Consider the following 19,145-nt stretch of genomic DNA (forward strand, 5'->3'; position numbering starts at 1 on the left):
TCCTCGTCCATATGTTTCCAACTGCCTTGCTACTTCGGTCCAAGTGATGAGGTGTCTCATGTAGTCATCTTGAGTATCATCTGTTTAAATGGAAGCATTACACCCAATTCTGTTTTGGCTTGGTCACTGGAGCAGAAAGAAAATAATGGAGCTTATAATGTCTTGCGCCGCTGTGCTGTAGGGGAAAGTTCAAATGGTTCAAATGGCTCTGAGCACTATGGGACTTAACATCGGTGGTCATCAGTCCCCCAGAACTTAGAACTACTTGAACCTAACTACCCTAAGGACATCACACACATCCATGCCCGAGGCAGGATTCGAACCTGCGAACGTAGCGGTCGTGCGGATCTAGACTGAAGCGCCTAGAACCGCTTGTCCACACCGGCCGACGTAGGGGGATGTCATCATCAGCAGTTTTGTATTCCAATCTCTCTGACACCAAAATGCACTGAGAGCATATCTGCCAAAGTCTTGTTAAAGCGTTCTGTGAGGCCATTCTTTTGTGGATGTTAGGCAGTTGTCATCCTGAGGCTGATGTCACAATGAGAAATTACCTATGAGACTTGTCTCGACTGGGAAATTTTCACACGATTAGGGATCAATACATGAAGTACTTTTGTTTCAAAATGATAACTTCTGCAATGAACTTGGCAGTTTCCAGGGTTTCGGTATTTGGTACAGCTTTACGAACAGCATAATTGGTGAAGTAGTCTGTGCATACTATTATCCATAGATTCCCATTTGTTGACTCTGAGCCTTCCCAAGAGATGGAATGCTAATGCTACAGGCAGAGTCGACACGAGACGCTCCGCAGGTAATTGTGGCAAGCATTTTGTTGTAACCGCAGGAACAAGCCAAGTCTAATTGCAGTACCTTGAGAATAGTACGTAGGAAGAAGTTAAAGTTGTAGCGCTGGACGCCAGGCGTGGCCGAAGGGTCAGCCGAGGCGGCACTCAAACTGCTGGGCAGCTGGGTGCTTGATAAGAAAGTAGACAGCCAGCAGATACAAATGAAGGTCAGTGCAGGGACTCATGATAAGCAATCAAGTAAGGAGTATAAATAGATGCATTCCTGGCTAGAGAGAGAGGTCTGGGAGTGGAGAGAGAAAGAAAGAAGGCCCTTGGTGGGGACAGCGTTACGTCATGAGGAGCCAATGAAGGGCTCAGGACGCAGTGCGTGACCATATAGGAAGAGGTGCCTCTATCCCTCCACTCAGCCTCTGAAGAACAATAGCAACAACAACGCTTTAACGATACCAAATAAGGACAAGTTGCCTTCGACGCTACGTCATGCCAAGCGCTGGCGGGGTCGAAGGGGAAACGCTAACAAAACCCGAGAGCACGCCGCTCTGAGGGTCTTGTCGGGTCTTGTCTGGTCGGGTCGAGTAGTTAGAGCGTGATAGCAGCAGCCGACATGGGCTGAGGGACGGGCTGTAAGCAGGCAGTCGGAGATAGTCGCTGGAGCGCGTCAGGGCGTAGCCGCGGGGCTCTAACGTAGGGTGTTACAAATATTGCAGAGCTTGTAGTAGGCAGTCGGAACGGTGGAGTCAGTCACCGTCTCTGTATTAGACTTGGCCTTCCTGTGAATGCCTGTGAATGCAATCACCGCGCAGTTAGGGTGAGCTGTATTCATTTAGAATAAACTGCAATTTGATAAAGTTATCTAGACTTTAATTCTACCCGCTTCCTAGCCTATTACCTTCACACCAGGGATTTCTACATCTTAGCCAGATCAAAAAGTCTCCCCCTCACTAAGGTCAACCGGCTAAATCCCATCCACGAACCGTGTCTCTCGATCCCTCGCAATACCCACGCTTGGGACGCGACATAAATAAAAACTTTTTGGTGCCAGATGTGGGGTTATCACAAAGGCTCATAGACAAGTAGGAGGTAGGAGCCATTAGATTTTGCTACAGCGACTGTGGCAATTGGCAGGAAGTTGTGGCGACTCGCAACTTTCAGCATTAGTAGCACCAGTACGTCAGAGTCCAGAAAGGTAGTCCTCGCGGGTGCAGGGCAACGCAGGACAGCGGCAGCGCGACGCGGAGCGGCGAGGCACAGAGGTGCCTGAGCAGCCAGCGTTCGAGTCCGGGGGTGCGGGCCGAGCAGCAGCAGAAGCGGCAGCAGCCGTAGCAGCGGCAGCCGAGGAGAGCGACGGGGTCGGCACAGCCCAGCAGAGCGGCGGCCGGCGCATCGCAGCAGCGCGGGACAGCGCGGGCGCAGAGACAGTGCGGAGCAGCGTGGAACAGCGCGGACAGCGCGGGCACAAAGAGAGCGCGGAGCAGCGCGGGACAGCGCGGGCACAAAGAGCAGACGGCGCACCACACGAGAAGCGGTACTTGTAAAACTGTCTTAAGAATATTGTATTTTGTTGTGTAAAGTATTAACTTAGTTAAGATGCCCCTAACTAATGAAGTTGCGTCATCCTCCACTAATGGTAAGATGTCAGTGAAGGAGGCCGTATGTATTGTGTCGAAAGTGTTCGAAGGGAACAAGAAGGATTTAAGGGAATTTATCGAAAATGTAGATCCAGATTTTGAATTAGTAAAGCCAGAGGAACACTAAACGTTATTGAAGTTCGTTAAAGCGAAGATAATCGGTGAGGCCAGGTCGAGATTGCAGGTGCGTGAACGCACAGGTACGTGGCAAGAGGTGAAACGCGTGTTAGAAGAAAACTATGCCAGCAAGCGTACTATAGACTACTACGCATGTAAAATTTTCCAAGCCAGACAGGGACAAGGGGAACCAGTAGCAATGTGGGCAAGCAGAATAGATGAAATGCAGAGAGATTTTCGAGAAGCAGTAAACGGAGTTACGGCCAGAGAAAACTTGAAAGGTGCGATAGAACTAGTTGATTCCTTAGGAAGAGCGTGCTTTATACAGGGTTTAAGTAATGACAGAATACAAACAATAGTGAGAAGCAAGCAGAGGCGATGAAATTACGTTGGCAGCAGCAGTGGAGTTGGCACTGCAGGAGGAGAGTGCGATATTGTCCATGAAAGAGCGGGGACTAGCCCCGAGGTTAACGTACACTCGAAATAAAGAAGCTGTACAAAACGCGAGAGAAAGTAAAGAGTTGAAATGTTTCAATTGTGGGCTGAGAGGTCACATAGCCAGCAAGTGTAGGAAAAGCAGGCCAGAGCATAGAGTACGAGCCATGACGGGTAGAGAGTTTACAAACTTTTGCTATGGGTGTGACAAGCCGGGACACACGGACATGGAATGCCGGGTGCGGTTAAGAAAATTTTACCCGATAGATGTAAGGGAATTCAGAGGAAATCACAGAGAAACCGATGGAGGGTCACGAGAGTGGAGATGTCCACAGTGTAATTTACCAGGGAACTGCGGAGTTCCGTGCACAAGAGTAAAAGATGTTGCGTGTTTTAAGTGTAAGCGGCAGGGCCACTACGCGAAAGATTGCCACGAAGGGCCCTGGCACGCCTGGAGAAAAGGCAGGGTGCCAGTATCGAGCAAAACAGGCAAGGTGGTACAGGGAAACTAAGAGGCGGCAAGGCCGCGCAGTCGGGCCTTGTTGCAATAGGTGAACCCACAGTGAAGGTAATCGACTGTGCAACAGAAAACGACGTGGTCATATTGTACTGCGTAGAACTAAAGAAGCAATTGAAACTACTAATAGACACAGGAGCACAATTGTGCTTGCTAAAGAGGACAAGTATTCCGGTAAAGAGTATGCTTGGAATCAATGAAACAGAAAAGCTTCGGTTAAAGGGTGTAACGAGTGAAGCCGTTAGCACAATAGGCACGGTACAAATAAACTTAAGTATAGACGGATCTGAAAAGGTGAGACAGAAATTTCACGTGTACGGTAGAGGTCTAGACATTCCGTACGATGAACTGATAGGAAGAAATTTCTTAACAGAGCATAGAGTCAAGTTGGACTATGCGGGTAAAGTAATACGGCTAAAAGGGCAAGATATACCCTTAGTAGTAGAGGAAGAACCAAAGGGACAAGAGATAGAAGCAGATTCAGAAATAGGCGGGGAGATAGGGCCCGGGGAAGAAAGAATAATGTTGTTGAAAGTGGACGGAAAGGTACCACGGGGAATCGAAAGAGAAATTATCATACCGAGGCAGGAGATTGCACAAGGGGTGCATGTGCCTGAGTCCTTAGTAAAAGTGCGAAATGGGAGATGCATAGTAAGTGCATTGAACGTGTCAGAGGACAGAGTTCGACTAGGAAGTGTCAGATTAATAACGGAAGAACTAGAAAGAATAGCGAAAGTACGCGAAGTAAAATGTAGCACTGATGCAGTAGGTAAGACGGAAAGTCGTGCTAGTGTGTTGCGAAGGCAACTCAGAATGGGTCATTTGAACGTCGAAGAAAAGAGCGCTCTAGCAGAGGTCTGCACGGAGTACGGAGATGTATTTCATTTACCAGGGGACAAACTGTCCTATACTTCTGCAGTGGAACATAGAATACCGATTGCGCAGGAACACGCGGGGAAGGTAGTGAACGCTAGACCGTACAGGATCCCTTGAGCGCAAAAGGAAGTGCTAAAAGAGCAAATAGAACAGATGCTGAAGGATGACATAATTGTCGAAAGCAAGAGCGCATGGAACGCACCGTTACTGTTAGTTCCAAAGAAGTTAGATGCCAGTGGCAAGCAGAAATGGAGAATCGTAGTGGACTACCGGCAATTAAATGACATCACGATAGGCGATGCATTTCCACTACCGAATATCTCCGATATCTTGGATCAATTAGGGCAATCCAAGTACTTCTCGACGCTTGACCTCGCAAGCGGGTACCATCAAATATTGACGGACGAGAACGACAGAGAGAAAACGGCATTCAGCTCAAACTATCAACATTATGAATACAAAAGAATGCCGATGGGACTGAAGGGAGCCCCAGGATGTTTCCAGAGACTGATGAACACAGTATTGGCAGGTTTGCAAGGTGTGAAATGTTTTGTCTATTTGGACGACATAGTATGTTATGGGAAAAACCTGCAGGAGAATAACGAAAAACTCCGGAAAATATTTGACAGATCGCGAGAGCACAATTTGAAGTTGCAACCAGACAAGTGTGAATTTCTGAGGATGGAGGTAATCTTCCTACGTCATTGTATCACGGACAAGGGAATATCACCGGATATGGCAAAGGTGGAGAAGGTGAAGTTCTTCCCACAGCCGAGAACAACAAAAGAACTGAAAGGGTTTCTAGGATTGGTAGGGTACTATCGAAGTTTCATTGCAAACTTCAGCAAAATTGCGAAACCTCTCCATGAGCTCTTAAAGAAAGGAGTAAAGTACCAATGGGGAGAACGACAAAAGAATGCGTTCGAGGAACTGAAAGAGAAATTAGTGAATCCGCCGTTACTTCAGTATCCTGACTTTACGAAACCATTTATAATCACAACGGATGCGAGTAACGCAGCGTTGGGCGCCGTGTTATCGCAAGGGAAAAAGATTGGCGAAGACTTGCCGATTGCATATGCATCCAGAGCACTGAACAAAGCAGAAATGAACTATAGTACAACGGAAAAGGAGTTGTTGGCAATAGTGTACGCGGTAAAGCAGTTTAGACCATACGTGTATGGGCGAAAATTCACAGTGGTGACAGACCATAAGCCACTAACATGGATATTTAGTGTGAAGGATCCGAGTTCGAGGCTCCTAAAGTGGAGACTGAAGCTCGAAGAGTACGACTACGAGGTTGTATATAAGCCAGGAAGGCTAAACAGTAATGCGGACGCGTTAAGCCGGATAAGGCAGGAAGGAAAGGAAGAGATAAGTTCAAAGCGAAATGTGGAGGCAGAAAGAACCTCAGTAGCACAAGCAAAGGCGGAACAGAGTTCCGTAAACGTGCGGCAAGCGCAAGTGTCAGGTGAGATAGACCAGGAAACAAATAGTAATGAGGAAAATAGCCCCGAAGAAAAGGAAAGTATATTAAAGGAGATGCACGATAATCCCTTTGGAGGGCACCAGGGAATGCATAGGACATTCGAGAGGATAAAAGCGTACAAGCAGTGGCGCGGAATGAAGCGGGACATTGAAAATTATATTAGGAAGTGTCCATCATGTCAAAAGAACAAAAACACACAAATGAAAACAAGGATGCCCTTAGAAATTACAGACACAGCTGAAACAGTATTTGCAAAATGTGCAATGGATATAGTGGGTCCACTAGTTGTATCTAGTACAGGGAAAAAGTACATGCTAACATTCCAAGACGATCTGAGCAAATTCACCGTAGCAGTCCCGATTGACAAGCAAGACGCTGAAACTGTAGCAGAAGCATTTGTAGAAAATATAGTACTAAGATATGGGATTCCATCAGTTTTGTTGACAGACCAAGGATCGAATTTTCTGAGTGACGTACTCAAAAGGGTATGTAAAGTGTTGAAGGTAAAACGTATAAACACCACAGCGTACCACCCTGAGTCAAATGGTGCTCTAGAAAGGAGTCATAGAACAATTGTAGAATATCTCAGACACTTTGTATGTTAACTTAGATGTAATAACAGAAAGGTTTCAAAAAGCAGAGAGGTACGGTAAGGCAGCGGTACAGAGGTGCCGTGACACATTGAAACAATTAAACGTAGGATTAATAGAATGTAGAGTACTAGATCAACAAGTTACACATCACGTGGAAAAGATTACAGGTCTACAGCAACTCGTACAGCAACTCACAAAACACGAAACCAGAAGAAAGAGAGGAGTGTTCAACTTCGTCGGACAGGTAAGTAAGATACTGTTCGGAACATTGGACGAAGCAGACGCAGCGTACTATAAAGAAAGAATAGATGCTATGGAGAGGAAATCTGAAGGGTTGCTGAGGTGGCAGGAACAGGTGGCAGTGGTAAGGGCCACATTAGCGGGAGTAAACAGAACAGTATATACACTAGAATCAAATGAACACATTCTAAGCACAGGCATGCAGAGACTAGAAAGGCTCATGAAAGAATACGTGAAGGAAACAGATATACACTAGAATCAAATGAACACATTCTAAGGACAGGCATGCAGAGACTAGAAAGGTTCATGAAAGAATACGTGAAGCAAACAGATATGGTTTTCAAACGAGTAGCAACTTTTGCCACTGTAACGGAACAAGTATTACAATTAGCGGCAGTGTTTGGCCAAATCGAAGAAGAGTACGAGCAAATGATAAATGCCATTGTAAATGCTCAAAAGGGAATACTTCAGCCTCACATAATTAATCCAGTGCAAATTGTGAAGTATCTAAGTTTAATACGAGACGAATTAAAGGACGTGAAGTTTCCTGTTCCTCTCGCGGAGTCATCAGGCTACCTCTTGTTAAGAATAACTGATTTAGATGTTTTCATTTCCGGTAGCATACTAGGGTACGTAATTAATATTCCTTTAATAGATAATAATAATTTCAATTTGTACAGAGTTCTCCCATTACCAAAGAAGATTCCAAATATGAAAGGAAGGTACATATACATACAGCCAGAGAAAGAATTTCTACTGATAGATGAATCCAAAAGGCAGTACGCGAAACTTTCTGCGGATGATCTAAAATGTAAAGAACTGAGTAAGAACAGAAGACTGTGCAGACAGTCATTCGCATTGCTATCGACATTCGACCATGAGGAATGCGAAGCCAAATCATTACAACCGATAAGAGAAATTCCGGAAGATTGTGTGCGAAAAATAGTCGCACTGAATCAGAGCCTTTGGACCCATCTAAACAGTAACGAATGGCTATATGTAGCTCCTAAGGAAGAAGGACTGACAGTATTATGTGGAAAGGAACCCCCGAAGGACTTATTAATGAAAGGAGTAGGAAAGATAAGTTGTTATAGTAAATGTAAAGGGTATGGAACGAGAGTGTTCATAAAAACAGATAGAGTAATTCATAGTAACGTAACAAAGAAAGATATAATACCTCAAATTAATTTAGAATTTGAATGTTGTGTTGTAAACGAAGAAAAGAAAAATGTCTCAATGCTAACGTTAGATTTACCATTGGAGCACGTACTAACACAATTAGACGAATTGAAAGTCGCTGGGAAAAGACTGGATGATGTCCAGCGGATGGCAGAAAGGCAGGAGGAAGAACTAAAATATTCCAGATATTTACACATTACTCAATAACTACATACATAGCTATAGCAATAGTCATTGTTATTGTAATAACATGTTGTTGTAAAAATTGTAAATGCTGTAAAGAATGCTTCAAAAGTCTATGGAAGTACTTTGACGATAGTAACTGTTGTGGTAAAGTTTTTATAAGAAACACTATAGTAAATCAATACCCAGAGACTAGCTTAAGTAGAAGACAAGCTAATAAAGAAACTGAAGACGTAGTAATATATGAAAGATGTGGGAAAAACCAAGAAGAGTCAGTTCTGATCAGAATCAGGCGTTAAGTAAAATCAAAAGTTAAAATATATTAGAAGCGTCTTATGAAAAGGTGTAATCAATTTTACTGTTTTGTCCATGTTTTATGAAACTGTACGTACTTGTAATTACCAATGTTGAATGAAAATGGTATTTTGTATCAATGTTTTAAAAATGTACCTTGATTGTAATGTATCAATGATTTGAAAAAAAAGAGTATCTTGATAAATGTATGTATAAAATGATTGTGTCTCACAAAGAACTTAATGGAATTAAGTGTATATGAAAGAAAAAGAAAACATATGAAGTGTTGATGTAACAAAAGAAAATGTAAGCAAATAAAATGAGAGAATCACAATTGACGCTACTCTGAGGAGTAACGCCAATTTCCCTGGCGGGGGAGGAGTTGTAACCGCAGGAACAAGCCAAGTCTAATTGCAGTACATTGAGAATAGTACGTAGGAAGAAGTTAAAGTTGTAGCGCTGGACGCCAGGCGTGGCCGAAGAGTCAGCCGAGGCGGCACTCAAACTGCTGGGCAGCTGGGTGCTTGATAAGAAAGTAAACAACCAGCATATACAAACGAAGGTCTGTGCAGGGACTCATGATAAGCAATCAAGTAAGGAGTATAAATAGATGCATTCCTGGCTAGAGAGAGAGGTCTGGGAATGGAGAGAGAAAGAAAGAGGGCCCTTGGTGGGGACAGCGCTACGTCATGAAGGGCTCAGGACGCAGTGCTTGACCATATAGGAAGAGGCGCCTCTATCCCTCCACTCAGCCTCTGAAGAACAATAGCAACAACAATGCTTTAACGATACCAAATAAGGACAAGTTGCCTTCGACGCTACGTCATGCCAAGCGCTGGCGGGGTCGAAGGGGAAACGCTAACAAAACCCGAGAGCACGCCGCTCTGAGGGTCTTGTCGGGTCTTGTCTGGTCGGGTCGAGTAGTTAGAGCGTGATAGCAGTAGCCGACATGGGCTGAGGGACGGGCTGTAGGCAGGCAGCCGGAGATAGTCGCTGGAGCGCGTCAGGGGGTAGCCGCGGGACTCTAACGTAGGGTGTTAGAAATATTGCAGAGCTTCTAGTAGGCAGTCGGAACGGTGGAGTCAGTCACCGTCTCTGTATTAGACTTGGCCTTCCTGTGAATGCAATCACCGCGCAGTTAGGGTGAGCTGTATTCATTTAGAATAAACTGCAATTTGTTAAAGTTATCAAGACTTTAATCCTACCCGCTTCCTAGCCTAGTACCTTCACACCAGGGATTTCTACATCTTAGCCAGATCAAAAAGTCTCCCTCTCACTAAGGTCAACCGGCTAAATCCCATCCACGAACCGTGTCGCTCAATCCCTGGCACTACCCACGCTTGGAACGCGACAATTTGACTCGTTGGAATTCCTTTCAGTGGCTCACATAGCGTTTAATGGATCGGTAGAGACCTAGTCAATGATACCTGTGACTTGTGTCTAGAGTCTTCAAGGAATGTTCCAGGGGATCAGAGGTAGGAGCGCTGTGGATATATCTTACGAATGCTGGCCATAGATGATTTGGGGCGACAAGCAACCTTTTCTGCCCCCATTGGATCCTCGTTCCTTTTACACATAGATATGTTAATTAATTGCAGTCCTTTAGGTGGTTACTCATTCTTCAAGGCTTCTATGGTTTTCAGCAGTGCTGGGACCTTCTATCTGTTCAGTAGCAATGTCACTTAATACAGCGATGACTGAGATTTCATTCACACTTTTGTTGATGCCAAAGTATGTCTTCAAAGACAGTCAGTTTCCTTACGTTTCCGCCCGTTTTTCTGTGCCACTGTGACGTCGTATTCCGAAGCTACAGTGTCTATCTCACAGGTCGACCCAATGGAGCCCTCAGGTTAGGCAGGCAGCATAGTGGTGGTCCATCACAATGGGAAAGGTTTGCCAAATAAAAACGGCCAGGACTTGTTGCTGGCCCAGACATATGCGAAGCACACTTTCTCTATCGGGTAGTTCTTCTCAGACTTTAAGGACACCCTGGAAGCTTAGCTATCACCTTTTCAGAACCTTCTTGATATGTCCTGCCACACAACGATAGAGCTGTAAAAGGTGTTGACACCTCCTTCAGTACAAGGTAACATCATCCTTCTTCCCCTTTCCAGGAGAATTTGATATCTCCATTTATTAGATCCTGCAAGGGAGCGCCTTGGTACGGAGATATTTTATGTGTAGCTGATAGTACAACCACATTCCGCGAGAACTCACAACACAGATGTAGTGAGGAGTCGGAAAATCTGTGATTGCCCGTATTTTCTTTGGATAAAAATGGACCGCATTGCAGTTCACTGGATTTATAAAGATTTTTCTTTCTTGGATGATGAAGAGGCACATTTTTGGATTCAAATGGAGACCTGCAGCCTGAACACACATAAACATAGTTGCTGAGGCGACTTCAGGGCTCTTAAAATGTCTTAAGAAATAGCAAAGTCACTGAGAGAGCAAAGGCACTTCGTCCATCTGACGTACCGAAGCAAATTGTCCATCATCTGTTGAAATGTGGTTGCCGCGTTAAATAGTAGTAACGCAATAACTTTTAACTCAACAGAGGCCTTCAGGAATTATGAATGTAGTCATTTCCCACTCACTCTCATCCGCCTCGATTTGGCAGTAGCCTTTCTGCATGTCCATAGTTGGGACATACCCTTTAAGAGTTAAAAAAAGAGACGCATCACAAGGAATTATCCAAATGGAACAGGTATCGACAGATGTGATATACGTGTACAAGCAAACAAATGATTAAAATTTCATAAAAACTTGGTGATTTATTCAATAGAGCGAGATTCACAAATGGAGCAAGGGAAGAAAGCGCTCGTCCACCTCTGGTCCTTATGCAAGCAGTTAATCTGCTTTGTACTGATAGATGTGGGTGCTGGATGTCCTGAGGGATGTTGTGCTGGTTCCTCTCCTATAGGCACGTTAGCTCGTCAACATCGTCAGCTGGTTGGGGGGCCTTGCCCATGATGCTCAAAATGCTTTCAGTTGGGGAGAGAAGTGGTGAGCTTAATGGCCAGGTCAAGTTTTCTCAAGCACGAAGAAAAGCAGTAGAAAGTGATGCTTTGTGCGGGCAGCCATCACCTTGCTCAAATTTCAGCTCAGGCTGTTTTGTCACGATGGGCAAAAAAACAGGGGACAGAATATCGGCGACTTACTAATGTCCGGTAAGGGTGACAACTGAAGGGGTCCTGCTATGAAAAGAAATAGCACGCCAGACCATCGCTCCTGGTTACAGGGCTGAAGGCCAGGCGACATTTAAGTTGATGTCCCACCGCTGTCTGGGCGTCTCCAGATACCTCTTCGTCCTGGAAGTCATTTACTCGACTATAATTGTCTTCAGTCTGCGATTTCAGTCCCGATGAACGGTAAAGACTTGTCTAGAGACTGCCAGGGCAGCAGCTGGTTAACAACTGACTGCCAGCAGTGGGATACCAATGTGACTGCCAGAGTATGCCACCACTCAGAATGACAGCCAGGAGCGACGGCCTGGGGTGACATTTATTTTTATAACAGAACCCTTTTGGTTGTCATCTTTGGTGCCATTAAAGCACAGTGGTACGTCGACGATATTCTACAAATCGTTTTCATGCCCTCCATGACAATCCATTCTGGCCTTACATTCCAGCACGACAGTGCGGCCTGCACACAGGTAGAGTTTCTAATGCTTTTTTCATGTTTGCCGAACTCTACCTTGGCCATCAAGGTCTCCGGATGTTTCCCCAGTTGAAATCGTTTGGAGCAATGTGGCCAAGGCCCTCCAATCAGCTACATATTTTGACTATCTAAGGCGCCAATTGGACAGACTTTGGGACGATGTCCCTCAGGAGGACATCCAGCCGGTCTGTCAGTCAGTGCCAAGCGGAATAACTGCCTGCATAAGGGCCAGAGGTAGACCAGTGCGTTATTGACTTTCTCAGTTTGTGAAGCTCTTTTATTGAATGGGCATTTTCTGAAACTTTAATCATTTGTTTGTCTATGTATGTACGTCACACTTTTAGTATTTTATCCATTCTCAACAACTGTAATTGTATATAACAAGAGAATAAGAAACCATTTAATTTCTTTATCGGTTTCGGTCAACAAAACGGGCTATAGAACAGGCGGCTTATTATTTTGTCTCAGGCATGGGTGTACGTATTTGTCCTTAGGATAATTTAGGGTAAGTAGTGTGTAAGCTTAGGGACTGATGACCTTAGCAGTTAAGTCCCATAAGATTTCACACACATTTGAACATATTTTTATTATTTTCTTATATATCGCGTCTACAGCTTTCCGACCGATGAATTTTTTTTTTTTTGTCTTTGAGTGTACTTTGCTCCTTTCAAACAATATACGATGTTATCAATGTGCGGTAATGGATACACATCTTTCTTTGTGATTTTGTATACTCGGTGGTAGTCGACTCAGAAATGCTATGTGCCACCATTCTTCTTCACAAAGACCACGGGAACGTCTCTGGATGTTCAATGATATCATCTTGCATCATTTTCTCTACATCCTCCAGGATTATTCGTCGTTCAGCCGGCCTGCGTAATTGATCTGTATCCCCAGTGTTGATATGGTATTTTAGCATGGGCTGCTTGGTCTATCTTTTCTCCACTACGGATTTGAAAGCAACAGACAATTGACGCAGAACGACTATCGCTCACCGACGTTGTTCCCCGGTCAGGTCAGATCCTATTTGAAATTCGATAGAGCTTACTCCTTCCGGTCTCTGCAGTGGTAACATGGCACTAAGCTGCTCTTTCTGGACTGTTCGGTTGTCTTTATGCACATGCCTTTACAGATAAGTTGTTAATACTCGTGGCCATGATAAAAGGTTCTCCTTGACCACCTTAAATGTTTAAAATCGCCGCTGGCATGTAGATTTCTTTTGTGAAACTGCGTAGCTTTTTGCACTCAAGGTAAGCGTCTCCGTATAACGGGGCATCTCGACTGACGATGATACTTATTCGTGCAATACATGTTCCTATCGGCTGGACGTATTTCCCGTTTGCAAACTGCAGCACGTTCGATTTAGTATCGTGGATCATACTCTTCATTACCTGACATTAGAGAAAAGGAAGACCCTGAGTAGTCAACTGCCTGACAGGTGGACCGTCGATGATGGCGTCACTGAGATTCCCTGACTTGATAACTGTCGTCCATGGAGGATATTCATCTGTGCTGGCCTCTCTTCCATAGGTGGAATGCGCTTTTAGTTTTCCTGAATCCGGAAGCTAGTCTAGTTTATGGTACTCTTTAGGCGAAGGGAACGTGTACAGCGTGTTGCGGAGCGACCTTGTCCAGGTTACGGCGATGAGGTTCGTGATGATGATGATGATGATGATGTTTGGTTTGTGGGGCGCTCAGCTTCCCAGTTATCACCGCCCGTACAAATCCCCAATCTTTACACAGTTCAGTCTCGCCACTTTCACGAGTGATGATGAAATGATGAGAATAACTCAAACACCCAGTCTCCGGGGATGAGGTTCGTCCCACAGATCGATTGTAATCGTTTGGAGTTGACTGGTGCGATTAGGAATGCTGTGATGTTTGACGTCTTGCAGTGAAATACTCGTCGAGCACTTGTGTTCTTTATCTGCAGAAGTGTACAAAGCGTGCAGGGTATTCACAGTGAAAACAAACAGGTGTATTATCCTCCGTTCTCCCAATATCTGTTCTTCTGCACAGCGTTATACATGCCGGAAGAGTTAGTTGTACATGAGGCGGTTGGATGTTTGTTTGTCGTTTGACAACGGTTGCGTAGGTACGAATTAGTCGAGTACAGTCATCATGGAGCGGTCGACTTGCGCTGGAGACTGGTGTCAAAGGTTTCTATACAACGGGATGTCAAATAAAACACCTTTCAGCCGTCTAGTTTCCAAACTTATTTTATTTGGCTACCAGTTTCGGCGATTTATTCCTCCATATTAGGTCCCTGACCGACGTATAGGAAGATTCCACCACGTTTCTGATCAAAACAGGGCCATCAATAACGGTATTAGTAGATTTCATCTTGCTGTAGAGATCACTTCAACCATTATCTGCCGACTCGGCAGTCTTTTTATAGCTACAGATGTCATACAGTAAATGCGAATCACAGAAAGTGTTGCATTAAAACCACTGGTTCCAAGTTGTTGCTGCCCGTCTGTTCCAAACCAAAATCCTTTCCACAGCTCTTCGCAGCCGCTCTCCGCCTTACCGTTATACTGTACTTGGCTGTTTTGCAGTGTAGCACATGCTCTGCTGCCTGAGGGAATGCGTCACCAGTGTTGGTACCAGCAATTACATGGAACAGGACTTCACTTGAGCCGTGACTGGCTTATACATGGCACAGGTACAATAACAGAACGGTGGTGTTTGCTTTGCTGTACTTGCAACCAGTGGGTGTAGGCTACAAGGCTGCCATTGGATTAATGTTCCTTTACGATGTCAGGAAGAAAGGAAACCGAAATAATAATTTAAAATAACTATATGGTGAAGTAATGTACTTCCATATCATGCATTATTAGTCACAATTCTGCGTGAGGGTTTGACTTATCTGAATTTCAGCCTGTAGACTGACTGGCGAAACATTAAGGGAAGAGTTGTCCTATTTGAAGATGTGCTGAGTATGACGCCGGAGTCTGGGAGGTCTGTTACAGACAAATGCGCAACGAGTATGGGAGCAAGTTGTGATTCAGGCGACTTTGACGTACAGTGATAACAGCTGCACAATGCAATGGTTGCGTTTCAAGGTCAACAGTGTCCAGGGTGGATTTTAAGTTTAATAGAGACAATGTACAGTATGGACCATTTTATTGTGTGGTATTGTATTAAACCGGGAAGCTAGAAATGATGGAGAGGTTTAGTCCCGCTGTAGCGCTCAGTGGTTCACACCCCACATAAGGCCACAGCAGTCCACCCACACCACCGCCTGCCCACATCGAACCCAGGGTTATTGAGCTGTTCGGCCCTCAGTGGAACCCCTCAGGAACGTCTCATACCAGACGAGTGTAACCCCCAATTGTTTGCGTGGTAGAATAATTATGGTGTACGCGTACGTGTAAATGGTGTTTGAACATCAGTCGCCGACATAGTGTTACTGAGGCGGAATAAGGGGAAACAGCCCGCATTCGCCGAGGTAGACGGAAAACCGCCTTAGAAACCATCCACAGGCTGGCTGGCACACCATACCTCGACACTACTCCGCCGGATGGATTCGTGCCGGGGACCGGCGCGCCTTCCCGCTCGGGAAACAGCGCTCAGGACCGCTCGGCTAGCTGGGCGATCACCTCACAGACTAGAGCTTTGATTTTATTTTTACGGACGATTAATTGTCTTACTCTAAAGCCACATAGGAGTTAGGGCAATGTCTTCCAACATTTCCATACTGGATTAAAATCTCTCGCCTTTGGTAAGGAAATGTTACGTCTTAATAGCGGACTTCCTCTTGATAAATAGTTACACATAAGTCGGAATGACATAATACTCAACACTTCAAGTAAACTACACTGAAGCAAAAAAAAAAAAAAAGTCATATCGCCAAGAAGGAGTTGTCCGACATAAGCGAAAGTTGGTAGACGTGTTTCTACATCTGCAGCAGCAATTTCACTAACACAACGAACTGCTACAAATCCGATACTTCAAGGACAGTGCCAAACCAGACGCCCTGTAGCATGCATTCCATCGACCCTAAACCACCGCCATTTTAGACTTCAGTAGTTTCAAGCAAGAATTCATAGGAGGGTAGGATGGAGGTCTGTTGTGTTTTCTGATGAAAGTGGGTTCTGCCTCGGAGCCAGTGATGGCCATATGTTAGTTAGGAGGCCGTTTAAGAGCCTGCAGCCAACAACTTGCCCCTGTAGTTATGGTCCGTAGTACGATTCGTATGAGCACTCTCATGGTACTCGCATGCATGCTGACTGCAAAATTGTACGTCAGTCTGGAGACTCGACCTGTTGCACTGCCATTCCATGGGGTGTTTTCCAACATAATAACGCTCGTCCACATACCGCTATTGTAACCCAGCATACTCTACAGATTGTCGACATGTTGTCTTGGGCCCGCATCTCGTGGTCGTGCGGTAGCGTTCTCGCTTCCCACGCCCGGGTTCCCGGGTTCGATTCCCGGCGGGGTCAGGGATTTTCTCTGCCTCGTGATGGCTGGGTGTTGTGTGCTGTCCTTAGGTTAGTTAGGTTTAAGTAGTTCTAAGTTCTAGGGGACTGATGACCATAGATGTTAAGTCCCATAGTGCTCAGAGCCATTTTTGTTGTCTTGCCCTGCCTAACCACCAGATCAATGGAGCTCATATGGGACATCATAGGACGACAACTTCAGTGTCATCCACAAACATCATTAACCGTCCATGTAATGACCGACCAAGTGCAGCAGGCATGGAACTCTGTTCAAGAAACTCACTTCCGTCGCCTGTACAACACAATGACAGTACTGGCATTCAATATTCTGGCAGTTACACACGTTAGTGACGTACCAGCATTTCACAATTGAAATGGCTTATCTCTCGATTAAATTAACCTCTTATCTTACAATGTGAAACACTTAAATATGTTGACGTGCTAACCTTTTCATCTCAGAGTAGCACTGGCAACCTACGTCCTCAATTACTTGCTGGATCTATTCCAATTTCTGCCCTCTACAGCTCCCTATGGTACCATGAAAGTCATTCTCTCTTGTCTTAACAGATGTCCTATCATCCTGTCTCTTCTCCTTAGCAGTGTTTTCCACATATTCCTTTCCTCTCCGATTCTGCGTAGAACCTCCACATTCCTTACCTTATCAGTGAACTTAATTTTCAACATTCGTCTGTATCACCACATCTCAAATGCTTCGATTCTCTTCTGTTCCGGTTTTCCCATAGTCCGTGTTTGACTACCATACAATGCATAAGGGAACAATTGACAGGAATGGGGGAAAGAAATACAGTAGAAGAAGAATGGGCAGCTTTGAGGGATGAAGTAGTGAAGGCAGCAGAGGATAAAGTAGATAAAAAGACGAGGGATGGTAGAAATCCTTGGGTAACACAAGAAATATTGAATTTAATTGATGAAAGGAGAAAATATAAAAATGCAATAAATGAAGCAGGCAAAAAGGAATACAAACGTCTCAAAAATGAGATCGACAGGAAGTGCAAAATGCCTAAGCAGGGATGGCTAGAGGACAAATGTAAGGATGTAGAGGATTATCTCACTAGGGGTAAGATAGATACTGCCTATAGGAAAATTAAAGAGACCTTTGGAGACAAGAGATCCACTTGTATGAACATCAAGAGCTCAGATGGAAACCCAGTTCTAAGCAAAGAAGGGAAAGGAGAAAGGTGGAAGGAGTATATAGAGGATCTATACAAGGGCGATGTACTTGAGGACAATATTATGGAAATGGAAGAGAATGTAGATGAAGATGAAATGGGAGATACGATACTGCGTGAAGAGTTTGACAGAGCACTGAAAGACCTGAGTCGAAACAAGGCCCGGGAGTAGACAACATTCCATTGGAACTACTGACGGCCTTGGGAGAGCCAGTCCTGACAAAACTCTACCATCTGGTGAGCAAGATGTATGAAACAGGCAAAATACCCTCAGACTTCAAGATGAATATAATAATTCCAATCCCAAAGAAAGCAGGTGCTGACAGATGTGAAAATTACCGAACAATCAGTTTAATAAGCCACAGCTGCAAATTGCTAACACGAATTCTTTACAGACGAGTGGAAAAACTGGTAGAAGCCGACCTCGGGGAAGATCAGTTTGGATTTCGTAGAAATACTGGAACACGTGAGGCAATACTGACCTTACGACTTATCTTAGAAGAAAGATTAAGGAAAGGCGAACCTACGTTTCTAGCATTTGTAGACTTAGAGAAAGCTTTTGGCAATGTTGACTGGAATACTCTCTTTCAAATTCTAAAGGTGGCAGGGGTAAAATACAGGGAGCGAAAGGCTATTTACAATTTGTACAGAAAGCAGATAGCAGTCATAAGAGTCGAGGGGCATGAAAGGGAAGCAGTGGTTGGGAAGGGAGTAAGACAGGGTTGTAGCCTCTCCCCGATGTTATTCAATCTGTATATTGAGCAAGCAGTAAAGGAAACAAAAGAAAAATTCGGAGTAGGTATTAAAATCCATGGAGAAGAAATAAAAACTTTGAGGTTCGCCGATTACATTGTAATTCTGTCAGAGACAGCAAAGGACTTGGAAGAGCAGTTGAATGGAATGGACAGTGTCTTGAGAGGAGTATATAAGATGAGCATCAACAAAAGCAAAACGAGGATAATGGAATGTAGTAGAATTAAGTCGAGTGATGCTGAGGGAATTAGATTAGGAAATGAGACACTTAAAGTAGCAAAGGAGTTTTGCTATTTGGGGAGCAAAATAACTGATGATGGTCGAAGTAGAGAGGATATAAAATGTAGACTGGCAATGGCAAGGAAAGCGTTTCTGAAGAAGAGAAATTTGTTAACATCGAGTATAGATTTAAGTGTCAGGAAGTCTTTTCTGAAAGTATTTGTATGGAGTGTAGCCATGTATTTAAGTGAAACATGGACGATAAATAGTTTGGACAAGAATAGAATAGAAGCTTTCGAAATGTGGTGCTACAGAAGAATGCTGAAGATTAGATGGGTACATCACATAACTAATGAGGAAGTATTGAATAGGATTGGGGAGAAGTTTGTGGCACAACTTGACCAGAAGAAGGGATCGGTTGGTAGGACATGTTCTGAGGCATCAAGGGATCGCCAATTTAGTATTGGAGGGCAGCGTGGAGGGTAAAAATCGTAGAGGGAGGCCAAGAGATGAATACACTA

The 19,145-nt window shown here is 44.5% G+C and overlaps 1 pseudogene; it reads left to right on the forward strand.

The window, feature by feature from the left end:
- The first annotated feature begins 2,441 nt into the window (after positions 1 to 2,441).
- Positions 2,442 to 19,145, forward strand: part of LOC124795767 — a 49,946-nt pseudogene continuing 33,242 nt past the window's right edge.

The sequence above is a fragment of the Schistocerca piceifrons genome, chromosome 4, assembly GCF_021461385.2.
Source record: "Schistocerca piceifrons isolate TAMUIC-IGC-003096 chromosome 4, iqSchPice1.1, whole genome shotgun sequence".
Lineage (NCBI taxonomy): Eukaryota > Metazoa > Arthropoda > Insecta > Orthoptera > Acrididae > Schistocerca > Schistocerca piceifrons.